Source organism: Anser anser, assembly GCF_964211835.1.
Source record: "Anser anser genome assembly, chromosome: 1".
Classification (NCBI taxonomy): Eukaryota; Metazoa; Chordata; class Aves; order Anseriformes; family Anatidae; genus Anser; species Anser anser.
This window is the reverse complement of record NC_139720.1, coordinates 188,070,241-188,077,080: the sequence shown is the minus strand read 5'-3', so window position 1 is coordinate 188,077,080 and position 6,840 is coordinate 188,070,241. Positions and strand designations below refer to the sequence as shown.

General features: G+C 41.0%; 1 long non-coding RNA gene across 1 annotated transcript; it reads left to right on the top strand.

Moving 5' to 3' along the window:
- The first annotated feature begins 3,385 nt into the window (after positions 1-3,385).
- Positions 3,386-6,574, top strand: LOC310892839. Its single transcript, XR_014578513.1, has 3 exons — positions 3,386-3,502; positions 3,920-4,046; positions 4,137-6,574. It is a non-coding gene; the product is annotated as an uncharacterized lncRNA (long non-coding RNA).
- Positions 6,575-6,840: the final 266 nt, after the last annotated feature.

Below are 6,840 nucleotides of genomic sequence, written 5' to 3'. Positions count from 1 at the left end.
TGGGTGAGGCACAGGGAACAGGCTTAGTCACTGAGCAACTTCATGCATTAAACAGTTTCTCTACAGAATCAAAATGGGTAATCAGAGAAAGACCTCCACTCATGCCACAAGGAGCAAACCTGCTGTCTGGGACTCAGCCAGGAGCTTGATGGTGCTGTTTCCTGCTGGTTCCCAGTACTGATGTGAGCTGGGTGATGCTCTGGGACCTGCAGAAGGCCAGAGGTGGGGATGATGGTGATGCAGTGGAGTTGAGATGTTTCTGAAGGGAAATCATGAGGTGCTGATGACAGCTCAGACCCACATATTAAAGCCTGGTGCTGAAAACGTGCATTTTCCAAAGAGCCTATAAGGCAGTCCCCAAGCTCCCTGGCAGTGGTTGAGGGGCTGCATTGCGTTGCATGGCCCAGTGGTCAACTCCTTCACTTCTTCCCCATTCCTCCTGCAGCCCAGGCTCATAAATCCTCTCCCATGATAGGACAACAGGACCCAATATCACCTTGCTCCTGCCCCTGGAGTAACCTCCACACTTGCTGCCTCTCCTCATCCTGCCTCCCACAAAGGTGATTGATAATCCTGAATCCTTGTGCCCCCAAAGTCTCTCTGACAGGACAACAATGCATCACAGCTAAATTACACAAGAGCTTGAGAGGTCTTACTGGTACTACAAAAGGTGATGCTTTTGACAGACAGAAATCTGCACTGGTATCAGTAAAAACAGATTCTCACCAAGGTAAACAGAAATCTGCTAGCAGGCATTCACCTTATCTGTAAGTGCTGATATAGCTCAGGACCGATACCTTCTATGTTATCTTTTTTTTCCATATAAATATTGAAAATGCATTGTGACAAACACGTTCTGTTTGCAAAAACTGCCTTAGATTAAGAACTTTATTTTACAAAGCTCTAATCACATGAAACAGCACCAACCAGTATAAGTAAGTGGGACAATATGGGAAGAAATGGCCACAGCAGTATCTCTGCTATTGTCCATTTTCTCCACTAAATCTGCTTCTTATAGTACCTTCCTATTCTAAAGTCCTTCTGCTCCAGTCTTTCTCAGTGACCCTCCAAACTTCCATGATGGCAAAATAACCATTTTGAAGACATATGAAAAAAGGAAAATTGTTTCCATCCCCCTGAACTGATTGCCTTTATAGCTCTGATTTCTGCAGTGCTCAAAATGGACTTGGTGCCTCAGAGCAAAGCAAATACATATGTTTGAGAAGGCTTTTAAACTACTTGGCACCAAATCACCTCATGCCACCCAGAGAATATTTTTCAGCCTTAAGGACTTCTGATGTGTATGAAGCACTGGCTTTCAGACTCCACATTTCTCTTTGAGATACAGTTGGTGGTATGGTGGTACGTGTGACCTCAGACATCTGGACTCGCTGTCAGCCAGAGCCTTTAGTGTTTGCAGCACCATACTGAGGCTCTTTCACATCAGATGGAGAGGAAAATATTCCCAGATATTGGCTCTCTCCCAAAAACAGTACTTCCCTTGGATCACACCTCATGCAAAGCTCTATATGAACTGAACAGAGAGATAGATTATTGGCTTATTTTGCACAGCCTGTCTGTTGGCTTTATTGTAGCTGACGACAGCTCCAGCCTAGAGGAGGCATGACTGCATGTTGCTTTCTGCATATATACTGTTTTGCCTGCTGTTTCAATTTGGTTCTGTATTTTCTCATTGAAGAAGATAAGACAAATAAAAACTATCTCACTTCCATAGCAAAAAGTACATGCCAGTTGCAGGTACTCCTGCAAAAAAGATAAAAGTGTACACATAGAAACAGAAAGGAAATGCAGTCTTCATATATACTAGACAACCAGGACACTATTTGAAGTAAAATCCATTTTAATCCTTCTTCCATCCTCAATTGTCAGAGAATGAAGCCACAAATTGGTGTTAACACTGAACAGTATCGCTGAGATTACTCTACAAAATGTCCTCATTAGAAATTTGCATCCAGATCCTGTGGGCTTTTGAAAGCATTGCTGCAGAAGTAAGAAGCAGCTATCATTTGCCAAATAATCCTCTGGGATAAAATTCTCTGATGCCAGTTGAGTTTAATCAAGCTCAGAGCAATGTCCCAAGTTTAGGCAGCTTTCTAGTAAGCACTCTAGTGGTGCTGCTGAGCAGCCAAAAAGGATCCCAATGAGAATGACTGCAAAATGTAAGTAGGTATCAATCAGAAAATGTGTACTTAGGTGGAAGCAAACCGTGAAATTTGCTGTATCTGTTTCACCACTGGGCTGTCAGGGAGAGAGAGGGCTTTTCCTGTGGTGGAGGTCAGCTGTGGCAAATGTCGTACCCACCTCTCTCTGAACCTGGTGGGAACCTGGGGCAGCAGGAGAGCCAAGTCACTAATCACAAGTCACTCCTGATCTCAAACACCATAGAAAGTTTCAAATCTGTCTCAATGCACCCCAGGTAATGTTGGAAGACTTGTCAGACAGACGACCAAAAGTCAGTGTCCTGAGCAAATAAGAGCAGCCCTGTACCCGAGTAGATGCAGCTTGCCATTGCTACTAACAGACCAGAGACTTCACACTAATGCTGCTAAGCCTCTGGAGTTGTCAGGCTTTGACTGGGTTTTTCTTGGGCTGCCTGCAGCTCTGCTTTAGCTTGTTTAGCTAAACAAGCTGTTGTTAACAGCAGTTTCCTAATGACCAGGTGGCCATTGCTTAATTTGTTTTACTATTGCTTAGCTCTGTATAATCATATGGTATAACCATAATTTTTAAATAGATAGCATTAACAAGCTGTTATTTTGTGTGGAACTAAATACTTCTGACCCTGGAAAAATGATGCAATATAAAGGAATGGTATCATAGCAGAGGTCTCAATGAGGGATGACACACCGTGGAATACAGAGGAGTGCAGGAATGAGAAGATAACAGAAGGGCACGACGTGATCCTGGAGACCACAGGGCTGTAAACAGCTCTTCAGTGGTCAACCACTGATAGTGAAAGAAATGCCATCCTGAAAACTGAGAGCAAGGTGTACGGTGTGATAGAAGATATATAATGATAGCTTCATGCAGTGAGCATGGAGGAAGAAATGCCCGTCATCAGCATCATACTCCTCTTGGCAAAGACCTGGCATACCAATGACCTGCAACACTGAAACAAAGGAGCTTTACACTCAGGGAGAGTGGAAGGTGGACCACAACAGTGGAAAAAAGGGCAAGTGTTAAGAAGTGGGTGTAAAACAATTTTAACTGTATCCTTATTGAAGTCTTTTTTATAATACTATGACTTCCTCTGGTGATTTGTCTCTCCCCTCCCCTCCCCTCCCCTCCCCTCCCCTCCCCTCTCCTCTCTTCTTTCCCGCTAATAATTAGATTGACGCTAATAATAACTTCTTGATTAGAGAGTTAAAACTTCATTACACTAGCAACAAATCCTTGGCTTTGTTTAAAATCTTCACTTCTTTTTGCCTATAGGAAGATCTTAAGTGTAAACGTGATTGTATTCAGTGCAGGACTGCAGTTGGTACTTACTTGTTGGCAAGTGAAGAATTAGTTCAGGAACAAGGGAAGGACCAGGGGGTGGGATTTGCATAGAGGTGAAAATCTAGAAGGTTTCAAAATAAACAAAAAATAGAAACAAAGATTAGAAATGGGACTGAAATAGGACTTGGAGAAACAAAAGAGATTGAAGAACAATGGCTTGGTGAAGCTCAAAGAATGAAGAGCTACAAGCCCTCAAGGAGTGAAGTCCTACAACAAGCCTTGCAGGAGATGGCTGTGAAGAACTACCTTTTAGTGTCCGATGGGGCTGAGAACAATGCTGGTCAATGCAGAATGGTTTGGTAGCAGAGGGCAATTAAAATTTAATGAAGAAAAAGAGGAACTATGTAGCATGAATGCAATAAAATTACTTTGTATGTGCTGCTCTTTTCCTGCCTAGGGACTATGCTGTTATTCATGCAGTTGGATTGGGGTTTAGAGAAACTACTTCCAGCACTGCCAGGAGCCCCTAATCAACAAGATTTCTCTAAAAAATGAGCCTAGATAGGAGGTCTTTCCCACCCCAGGTGAATACTGTGACCCTAGCCTATTGTTTATTCTTGAATAACTCTCCTTTTTACTTTTCTGTAATTGTTTGCTTTTTTTTTTTTTTCCAGATCCATTCAGCATCAGAAAAGAATCAGAGAATCAGATCTGAAGTTTTCAGAAAGTGTGTTTTTCCATCCTCACTGAAATCCAGTGCCAATTTCAATTTTCTGCCACAGGTTGACTAATTCACAGTGGGGAGCAGAACTGAAGAAATGTGACATTATGATGGAAGGAGTAGGACTCTGAGGAAGAGTTTTAGTTTCTGAGTCCAAGGACTTCGTGTCAGAAGTACACTGGCTATGAAGTACATATGGCTGTTAGTAACAGCTCTTCTTCCCAACACAGATGACCCTGGGGTAGGGAACTTTCCTTGTGAATCGAGAAGGACAGGTTGCTGCCATTTGGGCTAATCGCATGGCATCACTTGTTAGCACATATAAAAAACTCCTATTGTTCAGGTAGAAAGTTACTGTAGCAGCCAATCATGCTTTTGGTCTGGGCCTACAGTCTTTTTATTCTTTCTTTCTTGTGTTTTAGCAATTGTACCAAAGACTCAGTGCTATTGATATATACACGCTAGTGTAATTTGGCTGTTGTCAGAAGAGATAATGTCAATGACAGCGTCAAATCTTTTTTGTCATGTACTTTAGCATAGGCTTCATGACTATTTCTCTGCTGGCAGCATCACTTAGAAGAAAGAAGAATACACAGGAGAATGACAACAAGAGTCATCTCTGGCAAGGATAAGTGGCTTTAAAAATGTTCTTCAGGTAATGTACATTCAGAGGGATTATTCTGTACTACAAACAATGTGCTTGCAAGCACACTGTGATGATCGCTCTTGCTAAGAACAGTAGCTTTTCTGTGTGCCTTTCTTTGGCAATGGCAGAGGGATTTATGAGGCCATGGATAATTGCTACTCGCTCCCTTGGGCGTCCACTACCAACAACTTCAGTGGCACCCATATGAGCTATCCCCAGTCTGTAATGTAGCACGTAATAGAGCAAATCACATCGCCATTTTATACGTCTTTTACTTTGTGTGGCAGCAGATGTCCAAGGTTTTAAATAAGTGTACTGTGAAAACAGAAAATGAAAACAGCTTGGATGAATTCATAAGAGGTTACAGGATGCAGTGTCTTTATTTCCTTTCATGCTAATTTATATATATAAAGTATTTGAAATATATTTCATAAACAGCTAATTACTAGCATATTGCTGTCCAGTAGAGACATTAAATTGCTGGTAGCAAATCTCTAAATGCATAGGTATCAAAACATATAGAAACATATAGAAATAATTATGATTGACTTGACAGTTATTACTATAATGAATGTAAAATAATACAAGTCATCTTGGAGACAAATACCTGAAATGTAATAAAAATGGGGGGAAAAAGGGAAAGTTTTGAGATTCTGGAAGTCCATAGGACAATACTAAAATCTGTGAGAAAACTGAATGGGGGATTCCCTGTTGGTGGGAGCTATCACCTGTTACCTGGTATGGTGGAATTCTAGGTACAGCACCCATGGGCACAACTGCATTGGTGAACACACAGTCCCAGCACCATTTTTACAGGGATTTATCAGCCTGGATGCTCAGAAAGCATGTTTGCATGGTCCCAGGTCCAGCTTACAGAGCATGGTTTCATAACTTGACTCTTCATTCTAGAATTTTCACTCAGGCACAGCACCACACTTCAGGACCAGCTCTGAGCACAGGCAAAATGATCTCAAATCTCTCTGCATGCACTCATTTAGAGTTATCCTTATAGTTCTCAAACACATTTTTTCTGTGGTTGCCAATTTCCCAGTGGCGACAGTTTTGACAGTCACAGTCAAAATACAACTGTGTAATAATAAGTTTTCATGTGGCAGCTGCTCATAAAGTTCTTGGTGACTACACGTAGATACCAAGAGACATTAAGAACTTCTGCTGTAAGGATGGCATGATATTGGTAAAAGCTTTTTGGATGTTCAAGTAACTAATAATGTACTCTTATACACTTCTGGAAGTCCACTCCAGTGATAAGAATTGCCTTTTCCTGTGTTCTATTTCTTTTCTTAGAAAGATTAGAAAACTAATATCCATGGTCCTCAGAGCAGAGCCTGTGTAAATGAATTTCTTAGAACAGTTAAAAGCATTGCTCAAAAAAAGTTGATGTTTCCCCACGATGACACCATCCACTGCCAAAGAGAAAGGTAAAATCAATAGAAGTTAAGAAATGCTTTAAGTGTAATTCTCATATTTTTTTTCCCTTTTGTTTATTAAAGGGTTTAGAGCAATAGTTGCTACAATAGAAATAAAGTCTTGTCACATATACACAGTTATGGACCACTGCAAATGTCTTACATGTTACAATCTCTCATCCTCACCGGACCTAAGAGTCTCCTCTTATCAACACAAAAAGCCATGATTTGTGCAATTTGCTGAAAAAGCTGTGTTAACCTCATCTTCTCCTTCCTTCTGCTTCCTCAGTTGCTGTATCTCCCTACTTTGTTAGCATATCAAATGTGGTTGTATCAAAAGGCATGTGTTTGTCTCATCTGCCTTTTGGAGGATAAAATGTCTTAGACCTCATTCATCATTGACTATTTTAATCTCATCAGTTAGCTGGTATTCAAAATGTTTTTGGATGAAGAATCAGAAATATGAGTCACTGTGATCTTTTTTATTCACAGTAAGTCCAGTTCTACAGACAACTTCCCAATAAGTTTATCAAACTATTGCTGCCTTCTCTTCTGTCTTTATCAGCCTGTGATGGTACAGATCT